At 37.7% G+C, this 15,905-nt stretch overlaps 1 protein-coding gene across 6 annotated transcripts in view; it reads right to left on the bottom strand.

Annotated features, from left to right (window-relative positions):
* The window catches only part of LOC139992028 (uncharacterized), a 513,816-nt gene that overhangs the window by 194,789 nt on the left and 303,122 nt on the right, over positions 1–15,905 (bottom strand). The window lies entirely within an intron of this gene.

Genomic DNA, 15,905 nt, shown 5'->3' with positions numbered 1-15,905 from the left:
TAAGTGCTGAATTTTTGCAGTTAGCATAAAATTAGTCTGGACCAAGAAACGATATCAAAACGTAGTCGTAGAGCCACTATCGCACTAACATCACGTAGCAATCTCGTGTGATCAGATTAGGTTTTAATTAACAAGGAGCAGCCCAACCTGTCTTTAACTCCTAAGGGTTATGGAATCCTCGAAGTTATTCGAGAATAATGAAGAACCTTGGATGGAAAAGAGATTTAACCGGCCTTCTATGAGATACTTTTAAAAAGAATCTACGCCTCACTGGGTAGCCTATTTCAACCCCTGAATGTAATCTGAATTATAGTTAGGAAAGAAGTGGTTACTCGATATCCATCAAAACAGAGAGATTTGTCTTCCAAATTATTAATAGTCTGCGGATTTTTATGTACCCAATTTGTTCCAAAATTCACAGAATATTTCTTCGGTTATAAAATTAGAAATTCGCGTAAAAAAGCGATCTGATTATTAATCATTGCGTCGTTTGTTCTATTTAGAATTTCCTGTTCACTGCGGAAGTAGGAAATGACTGCGACCTATTTTCGCTCGGGATGAGCTCTTTTTTTTTTAAGGGGCGAAAGCCTACTTAACGGAGCGCATAAATTCCCGGAACTAGTTAGTACACGTCCCGATATCTTCCCGAAGGAGTTTACGACGAGTAATAAACTTGCAACGCCTACAGGTTCTGCAAACACGAGTCGATTTAATAGTACGGAAAGATTCTTTCCCTTCCAGAGGAATCGTGACGTTGCATCCACTGTAACAAGCAGTAAAAGGAACAAGAAAGGTTCAGAAACGGTGTCATCGGAACACGAACGTTAAAGTTTATTATCCTCCATTAGGATAGTATCAGTAGAATGAACCAGTCAGATCAGACTGATTCTTCCTAAACATTTTCAAGTATTTTCGAGATAATATTTAAATTATTGTTAGAGTTACGTGCCAACTAATTAGCGCACGAAGGTTTAAAGAGCTAAGTGCTTAATTACACTTACGGTTTGGAGTCACGCGTCATTCCGCACCGACTAATTAGTGCACGCGCACAAAAATTTAAAAGCGTAATTGCTAATGCAATTTGTGGAAATAAAATTAATCTCGAATTTTTTAGACTACAAAGTTGCTTGTGTTGCAAACAATGTTTCGAATAGAAGTGGACATTTTTACGAATGTGAGTCATGAAGTTTTAAATGTTGAAAGTGAAATACGTGGTTGAAATTAGAGTTTTAGGCGAGCGCGACCGATTATTCTCTACGAATACTTACGAAATTTATCAGAAATGATGAATACGTAATAATTACATAGGATCTCTAAACGTATATGTAATGTTTTCAAAGAAATTAAAAAAATGTTGTTTTCGTATAAAATAAAAAACTAAAACAAGCGTAATATCTCTTTCGAAAGGATCTCGTCGTACGAACAATACGATACGAGATATCTTATTTATAGATATAAAGGGATTAGAGATAGAATGATAAAAATTTTATTATACACAACATACAACTGTCTTTAGCATTATATCTATTGGAATATCGTGGAAGAATCAAGCTTGATCAATTCTCAGACTTCTGGCTGGCAAGGGTGGATAGTTTTCTTCTTATCCAGCAAGGACCAACTTCTCAGCAAATATATTCTGTATTCGCAACAATATTTATATATTAGAATATATAAGTGCGTTGTATTTCACTTTCTTTCTAAATACTAGATTTCGTACGCAATGATCTTACAATAAAATACAGAATAAACTAACGAGATTCAAGTTGCTAGAAGCTGAAGCATTTAATTATATTATTTCTCCTTCCTAAATGAATTTTAAACACGACCATGTCACGATAAAATACAAAACAAGCTAATAAAATTTCAAGCTTCCATAGAAATAACATATTTCGTTCCATTTTACTTCCTTTCGCCAATAAATACTAAAACCTTTACCTTTCTGTTAAAAATAGCTACCAGATTCTAAATGGCACAAAATTCTTCGCGATAAAAAGGAAAAAGGTGAAATAGCCAAAGAATAAAGAAAAGGTGGTGAAGAATTCGAAAACGATGTCACCAGAGCGCGATCGTTAAATTGCTCTGTTATCCCGGTGGCAGGCGAAGTTTTCTCTATTAATATAGCCGATTGACGGCGGCGAAACGAGCGACACCGAGTTGGAAAAAGGGAGCAATGACGGGAGGACAATCGAGAGGAAGAATGAAAATACATTGGCGCGTGGCCGTGCAGTTGCAGCCGTGGAGGCGGCCACGGGTAATTGAGTCGCGCGAATCGCCGAGAATTGATTACGTAGCCACGTATCTGTCTCTCTTCTTTTTCTTCTGTCCTCATCATTCTGTCCTTTTTCCTTCAACGCGGATCTCGATGGGAAAGTGGAAGCCTATCTCGTTTGCTTTTTCTCTCTGTCCATCCAGTTGCCGGTGCACACTGTCTCCGCAAATCTTTGTGACATTTTCATTAACCCGCTACAGAGAATGCTCGAAGAACGACTGCGTGAAAGAGGATAAAAGGGGAAGAAAGATGACAGAGATAGAGCGGGTTAAAAGGAAAAAAGGGAAAGCTGCAAACTCCCGCATAGAATAATTAAATACGCTCTCGCGGAAATTCATATTTACACTCGAATCCATTATACGCGGCAGCTTCCACGCTTCTCTCCCTTTCTCCCCTTTCACCGCTACAGCTTTTCGAAGCTTCCGCGCGCGCCATATCTCGCGGTCAACGTCTTCGTTTGTTCTCTCGCTCTCCGTTACCGTTCGCTCGCACGACTGTAATTGGAACACGGCCGCGGAAAACGGGACGACATCAGCCGCGACTCCTTTAAAATTAACCATATACCGTTTATATCTCGGAACGAGCCGAGTAATGGCCGTCTAAACGGCCGGCTGAAAAGCAGACCTGTTGAAACACCAGTGTACCACTGCGCCAGAGACATCGTGTTCGTTTGTTTGCCGAAACTAATACGATGCGATGGATGTTAATTATTTCTTGGAAAAACGACGCGATGCGATGCAACAGTGGACCTGAGTGTGTTTAGCGAATGTGAAAACAGAGAGAAACGTCCAACACCTTGGAAACTGTTTAGAATGAAGAAATAAACGAAGGTTCCCTTTCCAAAAGAAGGAAGAAAGATATGACACGTACATTCTCGTGGGTATACGTACTTTAATAATTAAAAAGAAATATTGTAATACAAGATAGCTAAAAGGTCCAAAGATATACTTGATAAAGTTTTGTAAAAATCAAATATACGTATGTTAAGGTAAACAATATTTTGATATCTTTACTATTTTACCATTCCTACAAGCAATATATTTAAAGTGACGAAGAAGTTCAGAAAATGCGCGTTTAATTAAAATTAAATAAAAGGACAATTTTGATTGTGTGAACTCAACTGATAATGTGGTGAATTTTGAAACTGTTCTGCTGTAAAAATAGATACGTAGATTTTTAACGAATAAGAGAAACAAATGAATTATTCTTAGAAATATTTGGAAATTTTAAAGTGAGATGGGAAGATAATAAATGCGTTTGCATGCATGAAATTATTTTGGAAATTTTTAGGATAAATTAAAGGAAGAATAAATTAAAATGAGTAGATCTACAGACACTCTCATTTAGGAATGCTCTGTAGAAATGTTTGAGAATTACGAAATAGAATAAAATACATAGAATATCTGATGAATTTCCTTGCGCTAGCAAATATTCGTTAAAAGTATTTGAGAACTGCGAACTGAGATAAAATGTATAAGAGGTATTTAATAAATCCGTCCATTCGCGAATTTATCTTGAAAATAGTAAGGGAGTAAATTAAAACAGGTACAATATCTAGTAAATATTAAGATGTATTTGAATATGTTTTGTATAAATATTCAGAATAAAATACATAAAATTATGAGAACCTTGAAATAGCGTAAAATACATAAGAGGTATTTCTATTGGACATTCTCTTCGAAAACATCTAAACTTAAGAAGAAATTTAATAATTATTATTAATTATCTAATAAAAAAAGAAATATTAGAAAATTAGAAATAACTCAAAGTCTTTCTTGGAAATATTGGAGTGAGATGAAAGAAAATGACTGAGTCGAAACGTATGCTCATTGTTATAAAGTCTCATATTTTTGTTTCAACGGTTATTCCGCGTGTTTCTGATTTTTCAAATGTTCGAAATATGAAAGAAGTATCATACAAGGAATTTCTTTGAAATTCAATGCCTAGGAAAAGTGCTTTTCCTACGAACCTACGAAAGAAACTCAATTTAACGCGTTCGTCGGTCAAATTGACACAGCCCTTTTTAATAAAACGTCGCAACGAATTCAACATAATATTACGAGAATCTCAAGAATACCATAATGAGAGAATGGTACTTCATAAGGGAAAGAATTTAATGTAGCTCCGGTAGCTACGTACGCGTAATATGAATCTAAAACGCGAAATATATGTGTATAACTTGTGCGACAACCAGAACGCATTTTATATGATTTAATTTCCTTTCTCTGGTTTCTTCAACCGTGTGCAGAATTCGCGTTCTTTCGAGTTCCAAACGTTAACGGCGAGCTAACGCGAGATATTTATGTGATCCAAATGCAACAATTACGGTGCTAAGCTAATTATATACGAAGCATGCGAAGATATTCCAATTTTACGTGAAACGAAGGAAATATTCGACAAATTCGTTTAATAAATAGAAAATAAATAATTAAAGAAGCAAAATATCCAACAGCGTGAGTAAGGTAGAATAAAATAAATTTATTATAATATCGTTTATTATAAAGTCGACAAATTAGGAGTTTTAATTCTTACTGTAAAAGTAATCCGATCTCTTTGGATTTACGCGAAATTCTACAATTTATAAATTATTACCACCGCAAATTTGTTGTTAAAAATAGAAATACAGCGGCTATTGTAGCCCGTAAAAGGCGTACGTTAAATTGCACTAAACTACTTTGGGATAATTGCTTCACGCATATCAGATAATTACGCCACTCGAGTCTATGACCTTATTAATGTCATTCGCGAATATTCAGGGACTATTCCTGAATCGATATCGAGAACGATTTCGAGGACAATTCGCGAGATTCTATGCACTTCTCCGTAAAGTGCATTTCAAACGATATTACCACCAATTCACTGTCATCATTTGCCAAATTAATACTTCATTAGTAGTTTCACAGTCATTCCGAACTTACTCTTCAATTAAGAAACGTACTGATATTGGTTTACCCTGCTTAATACTATTTTCAATTTAAAGTCTTTTCAATTTAAATAATATCTTCTTTCATTCTTAAGTTCCCTTTTTGAGCTGATATGAAAAACTTAATGTTCTCATACAAATGCTTCGGCAATTTTATTATCCCTCCTTTAATCTGGATAATGATTATTCTCTTTATTCATTAGTGAAGATTTTTAAATTTAAGTAATACCTCCTTTCATTCTTAAATTCTCCTTTTAAACTCTGAAGGATACTGGTGATTAATTTAAGTACCATTCCGAAGAATAAAGAAATATAATGAGTGCACATAACCACGTATAGTGCATACAGTTCTTTTCATTAGTTTCGTTTTAAATGCTACAAGAATTTTATTATTAGAAAATTTCTGACCTAAATGCCATTACGTAGAAATATTTATGCAGAAACGAAATTACGAAAAAATGTAAAATAAGAATATGTAAAATAATATATAGAAAATAATAGAATCATTATATTGAAATATCGCAGAATTTCTAGCGATGTTATCTACAAACATTCAGTCAGGTATCGCTGATGGACATTATTTGCAATGTAATGTTCCAAAGATGTACAGTTTTGTACCGTTTTTCTTGAAAATGATTATAACCACAGCTCAATATGTTCTTCTTTGACTAAGGTGTTTGTAACGATATCTCCTTTCTCAAGGAGAAAGGAGATATTGCACGAGGTGGTTTCGTGGAAGCAAATTGCAGTTTCCTATCGCGCTGGAACAGCAACGCGAGAAGACACGTAATGCTTTCCATCGTTTCTTTTCTATTCCTGTGCTTTGTTCGGGCGTGCGTCGTTGAGATCGTCGAAAAGGAAGTGTGGAAATATTGAAGCCATTCGTGAATGCATTTGCCGCGTTAGATAAGCGTCGTACGAACGCGAAATGTCTCCTCATGTCTTTCGTCTAAATCGAAAACTAGAGTATCTAACATAAATCGTCGCAAAAAGCTAACTATAAAACTTGACAAATTTGTTTTAATTAAAAGATTTCAGAAATAATATTTTAATGAACGTACACGTTCGACGTCTTAACTATGTTATATGTCACTTACAAATAGACAAGACTACGAATATTATTAACATTTCAAATATATCAAACAAGAAAATAAAATCATAATGCAAATATAAACTTTTATTTCAATCATCTGTAAAAACTACGTAGAATCTATTAAACATTTCTTTTTACGGTTTTAGTTGTGGTATCGAGTCATGATAATTTCATAGAATACTTCATCCCAAATTGTACCACTGTTAGCACATATATGTATGTGCTAATACATTATATACCACAGAAAAGGCAGCAAAATCAAGCACTAAATTTGTTCTTGCACGAAACAAATATTTCTGCGCTCTACAATTCTCCGTATCAATCATTCGCAACAAAAACGAGTAGAAATCCCAGCCTTGCTCACGAAACTCACACGACACGTATCCGTGTTTCATTAAGCACGCGCACGCCACTTCGCCGCGCATATTATATTTCCGCTCGTTTAACGTCCGCGTACGTCTAATTGGAAAAAATTATTCCATTTAGCCGGCTCGTTCGATACGGACGGGACTAATAAAAATTCATCGTCGCGTACGCGCACTTTGCTAAATTGCCGCCTCTCTCACCCTTCCCTCGCCCGACTCTCTCTGTTTCACCCCCTGGCGTGTGCAGGCGTGCGTGTACGCGTTCCGCGTGGCGAATGCGACGCGTCGCAACGCATAATAGAAACCATGGATGTCATAGAGAAAGCTGAAACATGGAGATAGAGGAAAAGAGAGAGAGAGAGAGAGAGAGAGAGAGAGAGATTCGTGGTCGAATTTCAGCCGTCTCGATCAATTTACTTCTCGCTCGCGGCTGCATATCAATGCAGCACGGCATCGTGCACCCGTCACAGGCGAAATCGTCCGACGAAACGCTCGTGTAATTAGGTATTCCTGCCGATGTACGTCTCGCGGGAACGTTTATGATTTAAATTCTATTAATGCGTTCACCCACGCGGATGAAAGGAACGCTGTTCTCTTCTGCAGATTTATGGATTTTTATGTTTTTCAGAGAATTCTCGTGTTGGAACGATTGGAACGTGAACCTGAAGATTCTCAAGGATATCGTGGTGGTACTGATTTTGATAGTTTGCTATGAAGTTTGATATTTCAAATACGTTTTGGTAATATGTAACTCTTTTTGAGAAAAGATATATTTATATATTCGTAATTATCAAAAATACATCCATCAAACATATTCTATGTACATTTCAATCTGAAGAATCCAAAGCTGTTCATGTTTGTAAAACACAATAATATTCTTCTAAATATCTACTCATTTACTCGGTCAAACTACTCGAAATTGCGATACTGTTGGTTGTTAGGAAAAATATATTCGTATATTCGTAACGACATAATTATCAAAGGTACATTCATCAAACGTATTCTAAATCGATCTAAAGCATTCAAAGTTTGGTGATGTCACGACGAGGATTCAACGAATATGATGGATCACCCAAGTTCTCCGGATGCTCCATTAATCCACGGTGAGAAGATACGGCTTAAAACTCGCCGCAATATTTTTCCGTGGATGTGCTGCGGGCACTGGGAAAAATCGCTCTCGTCCGGCGTAGAAAAATTAACGCCACGCTGTAACTCTCGCGATTTGTCTCGCGCGGACGTTCCAAGCGATTGTTCCGTGCCGGTTGCGATGGAACGAGCGTCGTTACCGTATCGTTTCTCGTACGGCGACGATCCAGCCGTCCGTGGAAACGCTCGTTTTCCAGAAACTTTATCGCGGACGTCCGCCGCCGGAAGAACGGCCCCCGTTGCGCTTGAAAGAGGAACGATGCTCGCAATTGCAACACGGTTTTTGAATGAATGGATCTTGCTCGCCAAATAGCATCAATGGTAAGAGGCTGGAAAAACTGTTACTTCTAGCATCAAAGTAATTTCGTGAAATTCATTCTGGAAGTTTTGAGATTGCAAGAAATTGTTTCGTCGGTTTGTGACACTGGCAACCAGACTTGAAACTTTTGACAGTGAAGGTTTTAAATATACATCAGTGTACTTTGCAATTGTTATTCAGATATTATGTTATTCAGTGTTGTTAATTTTATATTATTTTAAGTTTCATTTATTAAAAACATCGATCTGCAACCCAACATTTCTACGGTAGGTGTGTGACTAAATGGGATAGAATAGTATATGTGGTTTCAAATTAATGTTTATACTTCTTAATGGAAAAAACTATGTCAGTGCTAGGTGCTAGTTTGTTAGTCAAATTTAGTTTTAACGAAGCAAAGAGGCAACGAGTGTTTAAAAGCTAATGAACAAATTTTGAAAAATTATACTCGGAATACACTTGGTTTGAAACGAATAATCTAAAATTAGAAGGAACGCGAATCAAGCAAACGTAAAACCCTTCCAACTTTGCAATATTTCAAACGTTGTTTATTTAATCAGTTTTCTCTTTCGATAAAATCATATTCGCTTGCACATTAAAAATATCCAATTATTTCCAATATTGAACTTTCCAAGAATTATTTACATGTATGATACAGCATGTAATAATACGAAATCAAAACTTTCCCAATTATCATCCCAATTCTATAAATTTTCGCGATACCTGTTTCTGCTTATTTTACCTCTCGTCAATTGAGAACAACGAAATGATAAATTGGATCATTCAACTCCAAAACAAAATAACTTCACGATGAAACATCTATTCCCGTATTAAATACACACTCCCAAAAATTATTCGCAAATCACGAGGGTATGTGGTAATTATTCAAAATTTCGAAATTACTACTTTTATTTCTCTCGTCCTTTTTTCCCTCTTTTTTCGCTCGAATGTGCGGAATTCCAATTTCCCTTCATTCAGTTTTATAAATCTTCATTTTAATTATAAGTCAACATATCCATACCAACACGAAGAAAATTATTAATATATTTGATGAAAAATTTTGGCAAAATTGCTACACCTTTTTTTACGTTATAACATAGCATGAAATTGTTGTAAAATTACATTGTTATATATGTTATGATAAAATTACTATTGCAAGATTAGCAAATCTTTTAAATATATTAGAATATAGTTCAATAAAATAGAATACTCAGCGCACACGAGCATTCGAAAAGTAAGCTTAACTAACGTCGTTCTTCGCCACCATGTAGCATTCCCTTCGTACACACTAACCAGCGACCTTACTATTGCAAATTGCCATCCGGACGTTTTTATTTGGCCATTCTCTCCCCGTGTAGAGCTCGTCCTTCCCATTCTCTCGCAACCTAATCGGCGAGAGCCGTTCCGGGCTAACGTTACGTTCCCGGATTAAATTTCTACGGGGTGCTTTTCGAGCGACCGGCGTTTCTCTCGCGCTAACACTTCTCTACACGCCTTACATCGTTCTGGCGCACGCTACCATAGTATTCTCTACTTGCTGACATTCTGAGCGTGTTTTACCCGTTCTTCTCGTCGTGGATGTTTAAGTTTCTTCAGCAAAATAGCATTGTATAGGAGTAAAGTTGAAGAGGGTGATTTTATGACGAATGCCATGGACCAAGAAAAATATTTTGCTGATAGTTATTAATTATGTGTATCATGGAATTTGTAACCTTTTCGTACATTTCGAGGCTGAAGGGTAGGATGAATCATTTTAAATAACATTGACGATAACGACGATGATAAATGTAAAGAAAAATATATTCATCTTAATAAATAATTCTCTGTGTCTTGCAAATTACAAAAATTACTGTTCCTAGCGAATTTTCAAGAAAGATTTGGATAGCTAATACATCAAGACTATAAAAATACGTCGTAACGTCTCTGATCCTTACAATGTTGAATTACATCTGTAAAATGTCTTGTCCTTTGTTATAAGAAACAGCTAAGAAGATCAAACTTCCTCAAACTCCCCTTAAAAGTACAAAATACGTTCTACCTTCCAAAATATTCTATAAAAAAGAAAATGTTCATCGACGAAAGTAATATTATTTCATTTCAAAGAATTTCAAGAAACTGAAAATCTTCCAGACACGAGTTCCATTCGACTATAACGCGTCAAATCATGCTTCTTTTTAAAAAGGGAATCTACGGTATGTCCGTTCACGGATCCACGCGTACAGCGAGTAAGAAGAAGCGAGAGAGAAAGGAAGTCAGCTAGGCGGCACTTATTTCAATACTCCGCCACTTTTAGCCCGGAAGCGATGTAGTAGTGACAATTCGCGTGGCTTTGAGGGTGCTGTCGGATACCTGCCACTCGCTTTTGCCACGATTATTAAAATGCACTTCATCCAACCTCCGTCTCTTATCTCGGTCCTTTTCTTATATCCAGCAGACTGGTTTTGCTCCTCCTTTGCACGTCCTCTTTACCCTTTCTCCTGCCGCTGTTCCTTCTTCTTGCCGCGGAGTCGGCAGTTCTTTCAGCTATTTACTCGTTACACCAGGACTACGGGAAAAAAGGTAGAATCCCTTGGCGAAAGCATGTGACGCAGCTACGAGGATAGACGGTAGGAAAGAGAGGAGAAAACTACTACAGGCTGCACTTTCCGTGAGCTTGCTCTTCTTTCTCCCATTCCACCGCCACGTTTCGTCGTACATTGTAAAGGACACTTTCAATTTAAGTTCGTCTTTCGCGAGCTTTTCGCCAGACTTGTCCCGGAACGATCAAAGAAAGCCCTTTTCTGTATTGATTAACTCTATGGTCTTACAAGGATGAACCACTGTGGGATTCTCTGCGCTCTACGTCGTTGAATCTCGAAGCTGGAAAATTGATACGGTATCCGCGTTGCAATCAGCACAGGATAACGTGATACGGGGCTAATTGTTTCGGGGATGAATTATTTGAACACTGTGAGAAATATAGAGAACAGTGCTGTTAGAAGTAAATTGTGGATAAATAGACAGCTAAAGGATAGGAAAAAATGGCCTGTTCGAGAATTCTATCCAGGAATATTGTATATAGAAAATACAAATTTTGGTTTATTCTAAGGAAGAGAAATATCGCAACTCTTGACTGAATTTAACTTTCAATAAACAATACCGATCGATCGATGATGCGTTAAGTATTACTAGGAAACTGTAGAAGATTCTTACTCTGAAAAATCCTGTATTTCTATACGAAATTCTGTATTTTATAAATTTTTTTAGTAAACGAAATTTATGTTGTCTTCGAGAAACCTATGCGATTGACGCATGGTCGGCATTTCCGCGTGTAAAGCGAAATAATTTCAACGGCCCATTTGCTTCATCCTTGGTGGAATTATTAATTTCATTCTCACACCAAAGGGAACAATATATTACGAGTTGCATATATTATTTCGCTGCCAGTGCATTTCATAATATTTATCGTCACGAAGAATAGTACGTGTTTTCAGCAGGCTATTTTTTATTTTTCCCTCAGTTTCTCGACCGTGGAAAAATAACGATCCGAGTGTGCGTAATGCGATCGCAAGTATGGCGATGATGTACGGGCGCACGTCTATAAATTTCAGCCCCGTCGAAAAATATTTTATACATTAACAGACGACGAACTGCATCAAAGCTGAAAAACACGCGCGTTCAGTTATTTTTATCAATCATGTGCGATTTTCCACATGACACGTGATTTTTTATGTCGAGCTCCTTTTTCTCTTTAAACAACCAGAATTACAAGTTTCGTGTGTCAACGACATCGAAGTCCAGCCCTAAAACAGACTCCAGTGTATAGCGCAAACATCGACGGACATATTTTTTCGTAACCTATCATACAGCGAGAACATCTGCAAGGTTTCATTTGATAAAATATCGAGCGTTTGACATAATCGACAAATTTACGTTGCTTCGACATAAAATTAAAACATTGACAGGGGCGAGCGAACTATCGCAACAAATTTAAACAATCGACGCAATCGTAGCCGGGCTCGAGAACGAAGGCGTTTTCCACGTTAAAAAAAAGAAAAAAAAACGGCGATAAAAGTTAATAAATGTCACGTGATCGACGGGAAACCAATACGTAAAGCAGACTCGCGAACGGTGCCCGGAAATACGACTATACGTCTGCCTCTCTCTGTATTGGTATATAGATATTATGTACACGTATATACGCGTACTCCAAAGTATTCGATATCCAATAACTCGCTTCATAATTACAAATCGATACTTCGGAGCTCGCTCTCTGGAATAAAGTCTCCGCATCAACCCCTTCTCCACCCCCGATTTCCTTTATTACAAATTTACTCGTTCCAGGGTAATTCCGCTGGAAGAAACTTAACTGACCGAGCCATTGTGACACACGGCCGTTTCCACCGTTGTAATTCGACCAAATATTCCAACGGGCGTAGGCAAATTTTATATCGTAACGTGTGCTGGTAATAACGATACGTTCGTGAGAAATGAATGCCTATATTGGAAGAAAAAAGAGGTCTCGCAGAATGGTTAATCGATAGCCGACGTGAAAGCAAGTTTCCAGAAGCGATTATGGAAAACCTTTCATCCTTTCGCACTCGAAAAAAAAATTTTTTTTTTCTATATAAGAGACAAATTTGAGTTATAATAAGAATTATAGAAAAATATATACAGAATAGTTTCCAGATGAAAAAGGATTTTCTTACGAAGATTCGACTATTGTAACTTTTGAAATAATCCCTTTTATTTTAATATCTTCTAACAAACTCTAAATATTTACTAGAATTATTTATTAACAACTGTCAATCAATTCTTATACCAATCGTCGATTTTATTTCACCCGCCACTGTTCTGTCTATCGATTCTCAATTTCCGATTTCCCATAATGCCACTCTTTTATTAAATCTTTCTTTCCACATTTAAAATCCTTTCTGCGAGCTAGTCTACACTTTCCACCGACGAACAAATGAAAACAGAGCCCCACAAAACCAGCTTACGCCTATACCATCCATTCTTTTCTCATTCCATTCTTCCCACACCAGCAAAGAACTTTCGTTTAAAAATCCGTACGATCGTATTCGAGCGTGTGTGTGTACGCGCATGCGTATGTATGTATGATACCGCGCACACATTCACAGCTAACACCTGTGCCTGTGGACGGCTCGTTGGATGTCGGAGACGGTGAAATCGTATTACTAGTGCATTGTGGGAGCTGAATAGCCCGCATTAGAGCCAACGAGGTTGTACCATCGACCTTCCTCTCCCGTTTCCCACTCTATCTGTCTCCCTCTCTCTTTCTTTCTCTGTTGATCCCACTCACACTTTCCACGATCTCTCCGTATCATTACGCCGACATCGCCTCCTTCCTCTTCAACCTTCTCCGGCGTTCCTTCCGTCCTCCCTGGAACCCCTGCATTCCGACACCCACGACTACCTTGTTCACGAACGAGCATTCTACGACGCTGTTTACGAACGAGAAGCGAGATAGGAAACGCGAGGCCAGGAGAATTCCGGAAGTTTATGGATTACGAGGCGAATTAACGCTCGGAAGATCGTACAAGCTTCGACTAAATCGATAAAAGAAAGGACTATATCCAAGCAGTCTTTGATTGTTGAAAATTATTAAACTGCGGATGTTTATGTTAATTCATATTTTTCAAATTATTAGTAAGAAATGATATCTACGCTTATTTCGTCCGATAAGATTTACAACGCATTCTATGCGTTTTTCATCGTTGAATTTCATACATTAGGTTGTCCGAAAAGTGTCTTTCTTTCGCAAAGTGTCTTTTTTTACAACATTGCACCTTCGTACAAACGTGAAACCAAGTCTGCGAAATGTCACGGTGTTTATCTCAACAGAACAAAATGGATCGTACGTAATTCGACAAAATATAAAACAAGAAACATTGTACGTCTATTATTTCCTCATAAAACGATAGAAACTTTTCGGACAACCTAATAAATGCGTGAACATTCGCAAGTATAGAAATAAAGTGTCGGGATGATGAACTAATTCCTTCTATCTCCTAGACAACGGTAAATGAAAAGTGATGGGCAAATACAAATAAAATTAACTAATCCAAAAGATTGTTTGCCATTAATTTCCTTTCCAAGGATGATCTTAATAAAAGATATATAATCAATTTCGTCAAAAGCTTGAGTAAATTCTAGAAGAAGAACTAGCTGATTCTACTACTTAATGTTCGTCAGCCAACGAAAGTTCCCAAATTCGTAAGATCAAATCCACAAAAATCATAACCAAAACGTTCAACCCTATTCGTCAATGATCGAAACCTCGTTCCTCACCAACGATCGTTACCTGCTCTTCTTCCCATCGAAACGCAAAAACTAAAACCCAAGGTCCCTCCATTCACTGCAGCAGAACTCGTTAAACACGTCGCTAAAACGCGAACCGCGTCGCTGAAAATTTCTATGTTCGAAAGTTGGGCCACGCAAACGCGAGACCGTGCTCTCACCCGCAACCAGTTTCGCCGCTCGTACTCGTTTACCACTCTTGTTCGAAGTTCATCTATTAGCGACGAGGCGGCATAGAGGCATAGACGCGAGAACCGAACTTTCTCCGAAATACTCGCTCCATTCGTCGTAACAATCTCGGCCGGTTCCTAGCGACGCGACAGCTGCGTCGATGGGAACGATCCCGCCTCTCATTACGCCCGAGCTTTTACGAGCTTCTCGAACAGCCGGTGAAAGACAGACAAAGACAGAGGAAACGGAGCGAGGCCCTGTGAGTGGTAGTTTCAGAGATTGGATAAGGAATCCATAAGTTCTGACGTAATCTCGACGCGTTTGAGAATAGAACTCGGTCTCGGAGGACCAGCCCCAGTGATCTTCTCGCTGCGACGTCGTTCGACGACGTAAAAGTCTTGGACCAGAGAGAAAGAACGTTGTAACCGGGCCATTTATGTCAACCACGTACTAGAACTCTGTATACGAATTGGTGGGGGATGGCAAGTATTTTATTGAGTTCATGCATATAGTAGCAGGCCGTTCATTCTTTTCACCACCTATGTTTCTTCATTTTTGTGTATAAATATACAAAATATTATATTCACATTTTTATATTATTACATTTTGCTCGATCATTATTCAGCATCGATTAAAATTACACAGACTAACAGAATTTTATCGTAATAGAATGTCACTTCACTCGTGTGAATAACTATGTATCGAATCAATATTAATAAAAATCGACGTTATATCGTAGACCGAAATAATTTCTTACATTTCGATAAACACAATTTCAACTGCTCTCATCACCTCTTTGCACTTCTTCTCCAAAGTTAATGGTACAAAAATGAACAGTTCGAAGGTTAACACGAAAGAGTAACGTTATATCGTACTACGGTAATACTCCGTTATTATAATATCACTGAGTGCTCGATAAGGAACAAGAACTGCTATTATTCCTACGTATCAAAATATTTCATAGACGTACATATACATAGCTATAATTAATATGTCACGATAAATGGTAACTCATAATGATAGCTCATAACTTGAGACTCGTAAAACTTTGCTAACAATATCGATTCAATTCTGTTCTAGAGAGTACGAATGGCGAGAGCGCTAAATTTGAACTCTCAAAAACAGGAATCGTTTCGGGCCTTGTCACAAAGGGAGCCTAACTGCAAGCTGTAACAGCCGTAAGGCGGAGGGGAAAAACGACGAACGAAGCTGGCGAAAAAACGGCCACGAGTTTTTCCAGCGACAACCACGAAGTGTGTAGTGCGCTCTATCCTTTTTTTCTCATGTTCTGGGTATCTGGCTGGGTCGCGCGCGCGAAACGG

This window comes from Bombus fervidus, chromosome 11, assembly GCF_041682495.2.
Source record: "Bombus fervidus isolate BK054 chromosome 11, iyBomFerv1, whole genome shotgun sequence".
NCBI lineage: Eukaryota > Metazoa > Arthropoda > Insecta > Hymenoptera > Apidae > Bombus > Bombus fervidus.
This window is presented reverse-complemented; position numbering and strand designations above follow the sequence as displayed.